A 16,800-nucleotide genomic window follows, 5' to 3' on the forward strand; every position below is an offset into this window, starting at 1 on the left:
TCTGGCTCATCTGTAAAAACACGTATGTGCACAGGGAAATTGATTTGCCGTGCTATAAATGAACACCGTATGAGCCACCAGCCGTTGCCAAATTAGCCAAATAGCCGAAAAATCACAAATTTTTAGGGAAATCCGCGAATTTTTCTCTTCCCATTTTTCAGAAGATTTCGTTCGTAATTTGCTCTAAAAATTCTGAAAATCGCAATGAAAAGTATTCTAAACTTTCTTCAAATATTTTCTAAGGGGAAATTTGGCAACGTTCAAATGCTCATACGGCGTTCGCGGCAGTTATGGTCTATACGTCGTTTCTAAACTGAGCCAGATATTGTAGTCCTAAATCGCAAAATGTGCACTGAAAAAAAGTTACGGGCTATTTAGCCATACCGTCCGTTCCGGGCTCACAGCTCACGAGCATAGGCCGAAAGTTCCGGGTACTAAAGCCGTAACTTCTAGAGTACCTGTATACGGGAGAGTAATGCCATCTCAATCCTTTTACTGCAGAAAAAGTGTGCCGCGCTCTGATTGGTCGGCTATCATGGAACCCAAAAGTTCGCCCAATGTAAACAAACCCCAGCCCCTCTGCTCCTAGATGTAAACGAACAAGATGGTGACAAAGTTCTACAAAGTTTTGGATGTGATAGACATTTTTTACATCCAACTTCTTAATTGAGTTCAGATCGAGCTTTGATTAATATTTTTGCCGAAAATCAAACTTTGAGTGTGATTATCATTCATTTCTCAGCCGATAACACGTGTTCCTACGGGTCTGGTTTATTTACATTGGGCCAACTTTGGAGCTCCACGATAGCCTAAAACGGATGAACCAATCAGAGTGCGGCATGGAGATGGCAATACTCTCCCGTTCTCTAGTAACTTCGACTGCTCCGGGTGCTACGCCCGGAACGCGAACGGTATGTCTATATAGTCTCTAAGTACGGCTTCCACTGGCGAAGTTTTTTTTCAGTGAATTTGTCCATAGTTCAGGGGTCAATCTGACAACGCGGGCCCAGCAGCGCGGGCCGCGGGATGCAAATGGTGGGTTAGGCAGGCGGGGCGGGGGTCGGGTGCAGGGAAGGATCCCTCGGCGGCGGCGGTGCTGTATCGATAACGGGGAGTTTCATAGTCGAGTTGGGAATCATACGCGGACCGGAAGTTCCGGTCGGCCGATCCGCAGCGTTGCTCGCGATGGTTCCGGTTCCTGGGGGCCCGCCACCGCCGCCGTCGAGGACCCCTCCCCCTCCCCGCGCACCTCGCGACCCCCCCACCCTCCCCGGCCGACGCTTCCCGCTTTTGTTAGTCACTTTTTGGGCTCGCTGCACGTCGTATTTCACATTTTCACCGGATCGTGCGGCGTTGCCGCGTTTCCGTCGAAATGCACAACGAGAGATGAAATTAGTAATTTTGGATGTATTTATGCTAAAAGGAACTATGTGCATACTGCCGTGCCGAGGAAAAACGCCGTATGAGCCTTCAGGCGTTGCCAAGTCTCCTTCGATAAAAATCGGAATTACTGGGAAAATTGTGAATATTATTTTCTCAAATTTTCAGACATTTTTTTACACAATATAATCTAAAATACCTTAAAAATTTCAAGGCAATATATGCATGAATTTTGTCCACGAAATAGGTTTTATCAAGGGAATTTTGGCAACTCCCGAATGTTTATACGGCGTTCTTCCCTAGCACGGCAGCATAGGGTTTGCATGAGACATAGCTCCTTTTGGCATAAATACGTCCTAGTAATTGTGAGCTTTCTGGAAAAGGGGCTTATAGCGAAAAATTGGAGTCTTGAGAAAAGTTTTTTTTAAGGGATACTTACTTTTTGCGGGCTGATTATTGAATTTGATCGACAAAGCGATAAGCAAAGAAGGCATGAGGAGTGTGGAGCGATCCTATTGGTTGAAATGGGTGGTTCTTATCAACTAAGGGAGAAAATTATGTACTAACCATAGGGTATCTCGTGGGTTGCCGTTAGTTAGTCTCTTACCTCTTTTGTCCATCGCACAACCGCACCTGCTTCCACCAATAGGATCCCTCCATATCCTTTTTTTTCCATCTTTGTCCATAGGGTTGTCTGCCTGTAAGTCTCCTATAAGTCTGTCAATAAGTCTCCCATAAGTCTGTCAATAAGTTTCTGTTTGGACATATCTGATCATTTTTAGTTGATCTGCAAGAATAAAGCATCAAAACACGATTCTGTTATCAGCGCAACTGGCCCATCGTAAAATCTACACTGAAATATGTCGGACACTTTTTTCAACTACACAATTGTTAAAGCAGCTTTTTCATATTTTCCATGAATAACATTTTTTGCATGCTCGTTTGGCAACGGCCCGAGGGGTGCTTTCCGAGGGGGTGGGCTACTCGAACTCGGTCCAGAAGAACGAATTTCCTCGCGACCCGCGAGCTTAGGACCCAAGGTACACGACACCCACCCCCTCCTCACCCCCGTCAACGCCTCGGCAAGACATATCCAACTTTTAATTTATACGCCTGTCTTTTTAAAACAATCGGAGCGCGGCTTTGTTCTAAGCCCCGCCGCGAGAAAATGGCCGGCACCCACCCCCGAGGGGCTTTGTTTCGAGTGTGGCTTATGACGGCCCCGACCCCCTCCACCCCCGCCTCCTCCGCCGAGTGCCGTTTGGTTCCGAGCCACTTTGAAATATTCGCCGGCCACGTCCCCGAAACGACGCGGGATTTAGACTAATACTACCGCCCGGGCCAAAACGTCGTATAAACTTCCTGACGTTGCCAATTTTCTCTCTTTTTATTTCGTACGTGCGTGCTGTAAAACTAGTTGAAGGTCGCATTCTTTAGGGTACCTTTGCACTGGAGAGTATTACCATCTCGCTCTGTGCCGCTCTCGGATTAGATCATCAGTTTTAGGCCATCATAGAGCTCCAAAGTTGACCCCATGTACAGGGCCGGATTAAGTGGGTGGCCACATGGGCCGCGGCCCATGGCGGCAAATTTTGCAATTTTTTTAAATGTAGGTATAAAGAAAATCGGATTCAGAACAAAAATTATCAATGAGAAAAGGGGACAATATCTCTCTTTCCCGAGAGTATAGACATTTCTAATTTTTTCGTTTTTCGGTATTACAAGAGACAGCATCTTTAATACGTCGAGTTCAGAGAGGAACTAAACACGCAATTTGGCCTGGAGCTTAGCGCAGAGAGGAATGATGACGAGGACTTGAAAAAATGAAAAGGACAAGCCCTCGGCGTGGCGCGGCGCGGCGGTCGGCATGTAACACATATTAGCGCCCACAAGACTGCATGAATACTTCACGCATTGCGTCAAACACAGTGCGTTCAGCAGCGGTCGGCATGAAACGCATAGCGCCTACAAGACTGCATGAATACTTCACGCATTATGTCAAACACAGTGCGGTCAGGAGCGGTTAGCGTGAAACGCATAGCGCCTACAAGACTGCAGGAATACTTCACGCATTGCGCCAAACACAGTGCGATCATCAGCGCGGCGCAGCGGCGGAAGTTAAAATTATTAAACCACATGTATGTTTGTTCTTTCATAATTTTTTGGTTCATTTCTTACACATGGAGGACCTTGTCCACACAAAGACATGTTTAAGGATCTTAACTTTTACGCAATGTTCCATGAAATTTTACTAGTAGTGTTGACAGGGCTTTCGCAAAAGATGTATTCAACATGATAGTAGGTAGACGCGTCTTATGCACCCCTCCCCCTCCGGCACGTTCAATTGATGGTTTTTATTGATGTTTTCATAACGCATAAGAAGGGGGCGGCAAAATACAGGCGGCCCATGGGCGGCAAGTAGGTAAATCTGGCCCTGCCAATGTAAACAAACCAAAACCAACGAGTGGTGGAAAATGGAGCAATGGTTGAAGAGGTGGTTGCAAAAGGATAAAAGGGGTGAGTAATAGACTGACCAAAGGCAACTCACGAGGGACCCATAGTCAGCCCATAATTTTCCCCATTAGCTTACAGCAACCACCAGACCAATAGAATTGCTCCATTTTTCCCTTTTCCTCTTTGCTCATCGCTTTGTCAATCAATATATGAATCAGCCCGCTGTCCTCTACGGAAAACTCCGTTTATTTGAACCAAAGTTCAGTGCCACCGAAAACTTTCAACCACCCTTATAGACCAATAAAATCGCTCAGTGTTCCTTATGTCTTCTTTGTCCATAGCTTTGTGTATCCATCTCATCAATCAGCCCGCTGTCCTCTACGGAGTACTCCGTTTATTTAAACCAAAGTTTAGTGCTACCGAAAACTTTCAACCACCCGTATAGACCAGTAGGATCGCTCAATTTTCTCTGTGTCATCTTTGTTCATGGCTTTGTCAATCAATTGTATGGATCAGCCTGCTGTCCTCTACTCTACGGAACACTTCGTTTATTTGAATCGCAGTTCTGTATGCTACCGAAAAATTTCAACCACCTGCATAAACCAATAGGATCGCTAAATTTTTCCTGTGTCTTCTTAGCTTCGTCTATCAATTTTATCAATCAGCCCACTGTCCTTTACGGAAACCTCCGCTTGTTTGAACCAAAGCTCAGCGCCACCGAAAACTTTCAACCCCCCGTATAGACCAATAGAATCGCTCAATTTTTCCTGTGTCTTCTTTGTCTATCAATTTCAATAATCAGCCCGTTTCGGATGCTTTTATCGATGCGAGGAGATATTTTTCCCTCTACGGAACGCTTGACCACGAAAGGGTTGGCTGCTAAGGGCTGGAAAAAGGGCGAGATGGAGGCGGAGGGATAGAGCCCTAAGCTCCTCCCGAAACGAGATCCAAGTTACCCGGCATGAGACCCAGGGATTAAGTAGCCTTGGAGCCTTTCCTTTTTTCCCCCGCCCATCCCTGGCCGCGGGCGGAGGAGGTGGCGGGAGGGACGCGCGGGTGGCGTCGTAATCGACAACTTGTTGATGTGGTGGATGTAATTCGATTTCCAGGGGATTTAATGCGGATCGTTAGCCGTAACGGATCCGCCGCTCATTATTCAGATCATCTGATAAGCAAATCAACCCCTTCCGCAAACCCCCACCCCCCCGGCCACTCTGCTATGAACACGTCGTAAAAGGGTATTCACGCTAGTACGTACGATTGGCAAGTAGGTCAAAATTGATTGAAAAGAAGAAGAAGAAGAAGAAAATCATTGCTTTGGAAGCCTCGGGAAGCCTTGGGACCGTATAAAAGAAAAGCTAGGAAAACTACAAAATTAATACGATACAATACTATAGTACCTTTAATACTATAAAAGAAATTAAAACTACTGTAGTTCACATGGAAATTAAGTGATAAAATGACTCATTACTAAAATTAAACCGAATGGGTCTAAATAATTGTGTTATTCAAAAAATAACCGGCTATTCTTCTATTTTTAATATTTGTTGGCAGCCCTTTGGGGCCTCAAGAGCTACATGACCTGATCAAACCTAACCTCCAAATTTTCGAGAGTTGTCCAAACTCTCCCTCTAAAATTACTCTTCCCACCACTGCGCAGTCGATGAGCCTCCTCTCCCCTCTCGTAACGCCGGAGTACATCTTCGATCTCCGGCTGAGGGCTGAGGCTGAGGTTGAGCCGACCGCGGCTGGAAATTAGCGGAGGAATCTCAAAGTTAGCGCGGGTCGGGTGGCCTTGGGCCGCAGTGGGCCCGTGGGCCCGTGGGCCGGGGCCGGGGCCCGCGGTAGCCGCGTGTGGGTCCGGGGAGGTGTGAAGGAACACGGGTTTACGAGGTGGCGCTCCGCGGGGCGTCCCAACATCATAACTCCGGCCCCGGCCCGAGTCCGCGGGAGACCCAACCACCTGGACCCCGGCTCCGGGCCTGGACGAGTCCCCCCCCCCCCCACACCTGACTCCCCCCCCGGCCCCTCGCAGGTTGCGTTTTCGCCTCGCGCTCGCAAAAAGCACGTCAAATCACGGCTAATTAATAGGCTAGGCTGTTTGCAGAACTTTTCCGCTCGCCGTTGCCTCGCTGAAAGCAAATCGGTAGAATCGTCCACTGCACTGGAAAAAAACACATTGGATCTAGAGTCCAGACTCTTGAAAACATCGACAAGAAAAATTACTCTTGATTCAATCAGAATCTAGCTTAAATCAAAAGAAATTCCGCTCAAATTAAGAGGCTTGGTTCTTGATTTAAGCAAAAATCCGATTGAATCAAGAGTATTTTTTCTTGTCGATGTTTTTAAGAGTCTGGACTCTAGATCCGAATTTGTGGGGACGATTCTTAAGTATTTTACCCTATTTTTCAGAGGGTTTTGTTCATAATGTCGCCGCCCTCCTGACATAAAGGCGTAACTGCATTTCGCAATGAACCCTTTCGTCCATTTGATTCAATGCTTTCCTGCGTTAATCTCAATGTGTAGTTACGCCTCTTTGTCAGCCAAGCGACGATTTGATCTAAAGTGTCTGAAACTTTCAGGGGAAAATGGAACGCGTAAGCAGAATGGAAGCAAGCCACGTCAGCTATTGCTAAATTTAATTGGTCAATTAATTTCTTACATGAAAACGGTTGTGCGGAGTTTCGTGCAAATGTCAGTGAATTTTCTGCATAGTACGTAGCAAATTCTTTTAAATTTTCAAAGAATTCCGCACATCCGTTCTCTTGTAAAAAATTAAATTGCCCGGTTAAATTTGGCAACAGCTGATGTAGCTTGGTTCCTTTCTGCTAAACGTGGTCAAAATATTCATACATTTCTTATAAAATAAATATTCTCGGAGTTGAAATTTGGCAACACCAAATGCTCATTATTTTCCGCCTTAGTCTATAACAACCTTCCGTTTCAATTAATAAAATAGCTTCATTTTTCCCTTGTCTTGCATGTCTATCGCTTTGTCTATCAATTCCAATAATCAGACCACAGGAGTTCTGGTAACCATTACAACCAAGAAAGTCGGGATTGCAACGAAACAACTCTGCGATCCTCAGCTTTCAACGTTGGAAATCCAACTTTTACAGACGAAGCAGTGGAAAAGACTAAAGACCACTCTATTTCGTCAAATTCACAAAATCACTATTCTTATCAATTCGGTATTCCTCTGTTACAGTTTGGCACCCCCTTTCTGATCGCCTGCTCTGAAATTATGTCACTAGCTGCAGTCATTCGATTGCAGTCTTGCCGTCGCCTTGTCAGAGTCTTGCCAATGCCTTTCCAACTTATTGTCGACTCTTGATGATCTCTCTATTTAGCACGTAAGTTGATGTCCTTGCTACCCTCTAAGAATCTTTTTGTCATTTTGATGATTTATCGATTTTTTGGACAATGTCACTCATACACGAACGCTTGTAATCAACAGAGGTCCGTCTGTAATAAAAGTTTTAGAAAAAGACGTACATGGATGACCATTGCTCTAAACCACGCATATCTATTTCGCGGATGTTTCAAAATCTCCGCTCTTATTTTATTTTTTTGGAAAGAAAAAAAAAAAACACTTCTCAGCTCGAACTCATACTAGATATTCCGCAATCATGGAAGAAAAATCAAAGAATTTGTCAAAAAATTACTTTGAGTAGTTTTCCAAAGACTTGTAATAGACTTGCATTAGCCTTGGTATTTGAGGATATGCCCGATTTCACAATATTTGCCTGCAACGTGCATACATACATGTGCAGAGCTCATTGGTGACCAGAAAGAGAAATCTTTGCTCCCAGGAAAAAACACAAAAGAAAATACTTAAAAAAGTTTCTCGACGCGATAGAGCCGCGTAGACCTATTCATAATTCGGGACCACTAGTGTCAAAATCTAATCCTTCGGTGGGATATATTTGTGTTATTGCTCCCTGTATAATCCCATCGACAATCGATTTGCCAGGTATCGCACCATGTGCTGGCGAAACATTTTGATAGCTACCTTATGACTTTCCTTACGTCATTGGCTCATGGCTAGCAGTGAAAATACAATTGCAGCTGTGATCTCATCATGGGCTATTTCAGCCGACCATCCCGTTGTTTGACGTGAACAGATTTATCTGGAATCAGACTAACTACACCCGACGTTGCCTAGTATCAGATTTACCTGGAATCACCCTAACTACATCAGACGTTGCTTAATATTCTTTCTTGTTTTATTTTTTAGACAGAAAATTAACTGTAAGAGCATCACCCTCACTTGGAATTCTAAGAGTATATTTTTTGAAAGCTAGTGGAAAGTACAAAAAAATCTTGAAGATGGTATTATGTTTGACTCTTTGTGAAATAAGTAAAATTTGAGAGACAATTAAGCAACGTGAAATTGAGAGGCTTGGAAGGGAAGGCGCATAAGTTCAGTTTTTGCTATTTCGAGAAATACGTGTTTAAAGATTCGAGATTACATGGCTCCTCATGGTGGAAAGAAAGTTCAAACCGACAATTCGATGCTTAAATTGGAACTTGGGAGCGAATTTTTCACAGAATATGCATCAAGACTAGTTTTACTTGAAATCGTTAATATTTCAATTTTTTCAAACACAGCATGCACGTATGCGCCTTTTCCTTCAAGCCCCTCCATTCAGATAGGCTAATTTCGGTGGATTCCGCCTATGTGATCCTCCTTCATGAGGAAACGGACTTTCGTGCACGTGGGCCAATTTTTCAAAAGAGCAATAAGTGATAATTAAAATCGCATTTTGGCACCGTTTGTGAAATCTCTTGTCAACCTCTGGTTAACAACCAGTGGTCAGACTCTGACCAGCAGTAGATCTGCTAATCAGGCTAACTACTGGTTTGCGAGAGAGAACAAAGGCCAGCAAGGACTTGACCTAAAGAAAACCGGGAGTCATTCACAGCTACCTCTGCTCAAGCTCTGGTCAGCTCAAACCACCACTTTGACAAGCACCTGACCAGAGGTCTTACAATCGGCCCTTACTCAGTTCGGTTTGGTATGAAAGTTTTGTTACATGAGCCAAAGTACACTTAGAGCGCTTGATGGGTTTCATCGATGTTCGATTTCGGTGTTTTGCGTTGACCTTATAATCAAATGAGAGCATCACAGCAATCACAGAGAGAAGAGAGAGAAATTATCAAGAGAAATCACAGCAAAAATGAGAAAAAATGAAAACACCAAGTCAAATACGTGCTTTACAAACGTCTGGTCGTAACAATTTTAATAAAACAATCATTCTGGATTGTTGGAGTTCATAGGTTAGCTGCTCTTTTGGTTCTGAAAGCTCGATGACCTAACCTCCAAAATTACCGATATGTTCGTGCTCTTCCCATAAAGGTACTCCAGCCAAGGTTGCAATTTTTCATGAAAAATAAAATCTTGAAATTTCATGAAATTTCAGAAAAATATGGAAAATATTGAAGAATTTTTTATTTAAATCAAATGAAGGGGACTCGTTTCTGCTTTGTGGTGTTTTTTTAGTGCGGGTTGCATGCACACCCCCTGAAAATGCGCTTCGTAAAATTTTTCACAACTTTGTGAAATTTCATGAAATATTTCACGGGAATTTTCAATATTTTATAGTGTTCATTTTACCCGTGCAACCCTGACTTTAACGCAAATCCTCTCACTTTATGGGATGCCGTAGAGTACGTTTCCGCTTTTTGCTGTTTTTAGTGCCTGTTGCATACCCAGCCCCTGAAAATGCGTGTCGCATTTTTCACAATCTTGTGAAATTTGACAAAATATTTCACGGAAATTTTCAATATCTCAAATTTTTCATTTCACCTGTGCAGCCCTTACTCCAATGCAAATTCCCGCACTTTTCGAGATGCCGCAGAGCACGTTTCCGGTGGGAAATTCGGCAACAGGGAGCTCTTAATGTGAGGCCGCTGTCGGAGTGCTGTTACTGTTGTTTGTGGTGGTGCTGCACCCAGTTTCCAGTTTGCACTGCTACCGTGCGGTATCGCATCATCCGCGCCCGTAATCCACCGCTGATCTCAGGAATGGCCAGCGGGAAGAGGAGAGGGGGAGGGGGGAGGTTATCAATTATGCCGGGATAGTCGCGGCTTCCGAGCTCCTCCTTTTCCCGCTGTTCCTTTCGCCCGGCGCAGAACTGCGACTCTTGCCGGTTGGGAACACTGAAAAAAAGTTACGGGCGCGGAGGCCGAAAGTTCCGGGTATTTGAGCCGTACACTGGAAAAAAACACATTGGATCTAGAGTCCAGACTCTTAAAATACTCTCTAGCAACCGCATTAAATTAAAAACTATGTATGAATCAAATTCAAAACTACTAAAATCTCTATATTCGTAGCTCCAAAATCACTGATGACCTAATACTTTACTTTGCCAACGTGCGTTCAAAATTCAGCATAAAGCTGAAAATCTCAATACAATACAGTTTGGAGAAAAAAATCTTGAAATTTCATGTGAAATATTTCATGAAATTTTAGAAAAATATGGAAAATATCGACAATTTTTTTTTAATCGTATGAAGGGGACCCGTCTTTGCTTTTTGGTGTTTTTCAGCGTGTGTGCATACCCAGCCCCTGAAAATATGCACTGGAAAAAAAAACACATTGGATCTAGAGTCCAGACTCTTAAAAACATCGACAAGAAAAAGTACTCTTGATTCAATCAGAATCTAACATGAATTAAGAACCAAGCCTCTTAATTTAAGCGGATTTCGTTTGGATTCAAGCAAAAATCCGATTAAATCGAGAGTATTTTTTCTTACCAACGTTTTCAAGAGTCTGGACTCTAGATCCAATGTGTTTTTTTTTTCCAGTGTAGCTTCGATTGCTCGAGGTGCTCTGCCCGGGACGCAGACTGATTTAGTGATTACGTTATTCGATATAATATTGAACTTTTGGTTCAAACCAAAACAAACTAACATAGCCTCTTGTAAAAAAATTCTGCGAGAGTTAATTGCGTTAATTTAGTAAAACGTAGCCTTTGACTGGTCATAAATGAATTAAAGACTCATTAAACACAAGAAATTTCAATTGTATTCAACACTTGGACGGATTTTACCACCATTAAGCAAAGGGTGCGAGTCAGAATTCAAAAACAAGGTTATGTGTTTGTTTACATTCGAACCATGCCGTAGCAACTAAATCGGTCCATCGTTACGACCCGACGTTTGTAAAGCATGTATTGACTTAGCTTTTACATAAATCCTCTCATTTTTTCGACAGGACGTCGCGTCGATCGCCGGCGGTGGCGAAAAAAAGTAACCCAAAATAACTATAAACGCGGGAATTTCTAACTTTCCACCTATATTCAACCCTGGAGAAAAAAAAAAATCTTTACGCCTGAAATGTTTCATCCTTCAAAATTACTGCCAACGCCAACACCCTCCAGACAATTTTTGATCAGCACTTCCTCCGATCAAAGACACCTCCTTCTCCCGGAATTTCTAACTTTCCACCTATATTCAACCCTGAGAAACAAACAAAAAAAAAACAAAAAAAAATTATTTGCGCCTGAAATGTCTCATCCTCCAAAACTATACTACCAACACCCTCCTAACGATTTTGGATCAGCACTTCCTCCCGATCGATCAAAGACCCCTCCTTCTCCCGAGGATCCACGAGGTGCATCCCGTCCTATCTGGAGTGAGTAAACGCGCAAATCGATAATTAGATCAGACGCAAAGCGCGAGGCGATGAGGCGCGTCGCGACGCCCCCCCCCCCCCCCCCCCCGGCGACGTCCGGAAAATCGGGGCCGCGGCGGCGCGTGACGCGCACGCGCGCAGGCCCCGGATGCGCCGGGTCTCTCGCCCGGAAAATGTTACGCGGACTTGAGCGTAGTTCCATTTGTCTCGGGGTAACTCGAGAGATCACAGTTTAAACCTCGTAAGTCCGTTCTCTGATGCGCCCTGCGGGTCGATTGTTTGAGCTTTATCGAATGACTCTGATCGATAAATCGATGGCCGAAATGCGGCTACACTGCAACGGCTGATGGCTCATACTGCCATATTTTAATTTGCCGCCGATAAAATGTTCATTTTTTAGGAAAGTCATGAATACCTTTCCTTTAAAGTTTCAGAATCTTTAGGTAAAATTGGGAGCTAAATTATCTGAAAAATTGAGAGGGAAATATTCCTAAATTTACCAGGAAATTCACGTTTCATGAAAGGAAATTTGGCAACGCCGTATGAACATTCGAGAGTCGTCAAATTTCCTCCGATAAAAAGTTTATTTTTGAGGAATGTTATGAATATTTTTCCTTGAAATTTTCAGGAACTTTAGATAAAATTGCGAACAAAATTATCTGAAAAGTTGGAAGGAAAATATTCATAAGTTTACCAGGAAATCCGTGTTTTGTCAAAGGAAATTTGGCAACGCCTGAAGGTTCATACGGCGTTCTTCCTTAGCACGACAGCATACGGCGTTCTTCCTCAGCACGACAGTATTCCGATCAGTCGTGATCAGGACAAACCGAAGCAGCGTAACGCACCGATCCCGCGGCTGCACCCCTTAATGGGCGCTCCAGAAAACAAACGTCCAGAAAATGACCCTCGAAAGAGGATCGGTGGGGAGGGAGCAGTGGCGAGGTGTGAATGATCGATATTTCCCCATTTGAAGCTATGGTAAAGAATCGATTATTGAGGCGTTCGTCGCGAACACCCCATTCATCGATTCTTCTCCATGGGTTTAAATGTCGGATCGATCGATACATCGCAAAAATCAATGTTCACGATAATTACGCGCGCGGAGGATCGTTTAAAAATAGTAGCGCGGGCACGAATAAAGACAGGCCCGGAAAAACGGGCTATTAACCGAAGAAAGGAAAGCAGATCGGGTGACAGGCAGTGAACTCTGATGATTTCGACCTCATTGGTGCGCGGGGGAGCACAATTTGGTTTGGATTGTGAACGTTCATTGAATATTTCTCGCGAAAGGATTTTGGCTATTACAGAAAGAGTGGAGCAATAGACTTGGTATGAATCTAAGCATTCTGATACATTAAGTTGGAATTTTTTAGCTAACGTGCGTTAAAAATCCAAAAAACTGGAAATCTCAATACAGAGGGAAAAAGCTCATTTGAGCACAAAATTGTCCCTTAAAGAGATAAACTATCATGTCTTGTACGCAAATCAGCTTTTCCCCTCTGTATTGAGATTTCCAGTTTTCTGGATTTTTATCGCACGTTTGCTAAAAAATTCCAGCGAACTGTCTTACAATAAACCACTACACAAGGTACGAATTTAAGCATTCTGATACATGTTTCTTAACCAGAATTTCACTCAGAACACGATTTACGGAGATTTTTGACAACGAAAATTACTGAAACCAACTCCTAACTGAGATATTAACGTTTTTATTTCACATTGGTTACGAGGAATTGCAACTGCCCGCTCACAAGAAACTCAAAGCTCTACGCGCGTGAGTCAAATCGCGCATTACAACGGTTTCAGCAAGTTTCTCAATCGAACAATGTTCATTTTCCACCATGTGTTGTTCAAACTATTAGCAATTTGCTATAGCTGCGCCAAAGCGGCCAAAAGCATCAAGATTGATGTTTCCAGATTTTTATATCGCAGAGACTGTCATGATAACGTTTAGCGCGCGATGTGAATCACGCAGAGCATTGAGTCTTCATGAGCGGGTGGTTTGAATGCAGCCATCAAGAATCATTAAATATCTTCGTAAGGAGTTAATTGCGGTAATTTTTGTTGTGCGCATCGTGTTCTACGTGAAATTTTCGTCACGAAACTTGTTTCAGAATACTGAAATTCGTACCTTGTCTAGTGGTCCATTCTGGATAGCTGGAGTTCATGGGTTGACCGCTCTTTGGGCCCTGAAAGCTCCACGACCTAACCTCCAAATTACCGACATGCCCGTCCTCTTCCCGTATAGGCACTCCAGGCCGAGGTGGCCGCAAGTGTAAACTAGTAGTGGGTCATTTTAGCATGTTCCGGGGTATGCAGACGCGGCCTCGGGGGGCCCGTCCAAGGCCCATTTCTCAACTCCAAGTGGGTATTTTTATGGGAGCAGGTTGCGGATTTGAGGCCCCGCCGGACCCGCGCCCGGAGGAGACTAATAGTCGCCCTCGGCGAGCCCGCACCGCCGAGGTCGTCCCCACTTGCCGGATCAGGCACCCGGCCCTAGAGTTTTTCACATCCTCAGAAATATTGTGCAAAATTTGGCAACGGGGGCTTCAGAGCGATGTCCCTACGCGTTGCCAAAACTCGTGCTCGGCGGAAAATTGCCAGAGCATTTAAATGGCCCGTGATAATGAAGTTTTTAGAGCTTTGGAAACCGAAAAAGTTAGGGGAAGTCAGGGAATTCTTGAAAAAAGTCAGGATTTTTTAAAAAGGTCAGGAAATTTTCGATTAGCGGCCGATTATTGAAATGTATAGACAAAGCGATAGACAAAGCAGACACATGGAGTAAAGGGCGATCCTGTTGGTTGAAATGGGTGGTTCTTACAGACCAAGGGGGTAAATGATGGACTAACTATCGGGTCTCTCGTGGGTTGCCGTTAGTTAGTCTATTACTTACGTCCTTTGTCCATCAGAACCACCCGCTTCCACTAGTAGGATCCCTCCATATCCTTTTTGTCTTTTTTGTCTATTGCTTTGTCTATCAATTTCAATAATCAGCCCGAAGTCTGGTTCCTTTCCTTGAGGGCAGGCTCCACAGGCTCCTCATTAAAGAGATATGGGGACTACTCCTCATGAAATGGAGAAAGGGAGGCTAATGAAAAGCCCCATAGGCGGAGTCGGACGGGGGGGGGGGCATAGAGGGCTCGAAAAATAGGAGGAAGAAGAAAGAAACATAGAACAAAGGAAGGAACGGAGGAAGGATGAAGAAAGAACGCTAATATTTGGTTATTATTCATGAGGAAATTGACCCAAACTGCATATAGATGCGGTAAAATTTTGGAAATTTTCTGGAAGAGCCCCCCAGACCCCTCTTACGACCCCCTCCTCGTTGAAAGTATCTGGATTCGGCTATGAAAAGCCCTGAGGGGCTCTAAATTACGCAATTGACGAAGTTTCTTCCTTGACCTGCAAAATTGTCTGCAGATAGGTGGTATTGTTCCTCAGTCATCGGCATGAACTTTTCATGAACTTTTTCAACATTTCAACTTCCTATTTTCATGTTCTAATCTCAAGCTCCTAGTTTCGAGCTTCTACTTCGAGTTTCCAGTTCCAAGTTGCAATGGTACCAGTTTTGCAATTTTCGAGATTTCTAGTTCCTGTAGCAACGTCTTTCAGACCTCTATCTCCGTCCAGAACTTCACTGCGTACCTGTAACTATGTATTTTGAATTTCATCTATGATATGTGTGTTCGATCATTTGATCTTTGTTTCTTTTGAGAATATGTACGTCCATTTTCACTACAGACCTCATTCTTTTTGTCTTTTTGTCGCTTCCTGTGATTATGAGGTCACAAATGGACGTAAAAAGTCTTACGATGCTTTTTTTCTCACCGCACTGAAGAAAAATTCTCGGCGTTTTTACCAAGGTCCGTTGGTACCTTTACCATCTCACTTTTTTTACCAATTATTGGTAATTTTACCAAGACAGACTGGTAAGCTTACCTAAAAACCGGTATTTTTACTGTTTTTTCAGGTAAGAATACCACTTTTATTGGTAATCAATTCCCGGTAACTTTGCCATTTTATCTCGGTAATTCTACCACAGTCGATAAAAAATATTGGCGTTTTTACCAAGGTCTAGTAAAATTACCGAGAAAGTTCCATAATTTTACCGAGATTTCTCGGTAAAATTACCAATTCGATAAATGGTAATTTTACCAAGAAAAAACTGGGATCAAATAGGACCCTGAATTCTTGGTAATTTTACCCTGTTCTTAGTAAATACACCGAGATTTTTTTTTCAGTGCGTGTCTAGTAATCCATAGAGGAGATTTCGAAGGACGAACGGTCGCGACGGTTGAAAATGGCCAACGCTGGAACTCGGCCGTCGCGGCGTAAATCACTTAAGGACCATCCGCTGAATTAACCGCGGCGCGCTCCCCGTCCCCCGACTCGTGTTTATACTTTATGTTATGTTATGTTATTGAGTCCAGCGTCCCTGCACTCGCACTCGCTCGCGCGACGTATGGAAATAAACGCGCCGATCCCATAACGCTCCTCATCCCAAGAACCGCGCAACGCCCCGCCGAAACCCGGCTCCAGATACGCGGTTTTATCCCGGGGCCCGGTCCAATAAACCACGGAGCGAGGATTACAGCCGATTTTAACAGTTGCCAATTATCAGCTTCGCTCGGCGGGAGGATGGGGCCCGCCCCCCGCCCCCCGCGATGGGACCCCCCTCGGTGGGATGTTAGAGATGTAATTGGCGCACGGTATTTCAACGGCCGCTCGACTACCGGTTCGTGTCCCGTCGCGGACTCGGGTTCGTCCTCGGCGTCTCCGGAAGTAAACAGATGCAACCGTTGCGATTTGAACTGCACCGAAGAGATCGCCTGTTGCATCATGAGTACCTTCGTAGACAAAGTGTGGCCGTCTCTGTGCCGGTTTTTCATTGCACTGAAAAAAAAATCTCGGTGTATTTACTAAGAAAAGGGTAAAATTACCAATAATCCAGGGTTCTATTTGATCCCAGTTTTTTCTTGGTAAAATTACCATTTATGGAATTGGTAATTTTACCAAGAAATCTCGGTAAAATTGTTGAACTTTCTCGGTAATTTTACTGGACCTCGGTAAAAATGCCAATATTTTTTATCGACTGTGGTAAAATTACCGGGATGAAATGGCAAAGTTACTGGGAATTGATTACCAATAAAAGTGGTATTCTTACCTGAAAAAAACGGTAAAAAATACCGGTTTTTAGGTAAGCTTATCAGTCTATCTTGGTAAAATTACCAATAATTGGTGAAAAAAGTAAGATGGCAAGGTACCAACGGACCTTGGTATGGTAAAAATGCCGAGAATTTTTTTTCAGTGTGGTCGCGTGAAAATAT

Source organism: Bemisia tabaci, chromosome 8 (assembly GCF_918797505.1).
Source record: "Bemisia tabaci chromosome 8, PGI_BMITA_v3".
NCBI lineage: Eukaryota > Metazoa > Arthropoda > Insecta > Hemiptera > Aleyrodidae > Bemisia > Bemisia tabaci.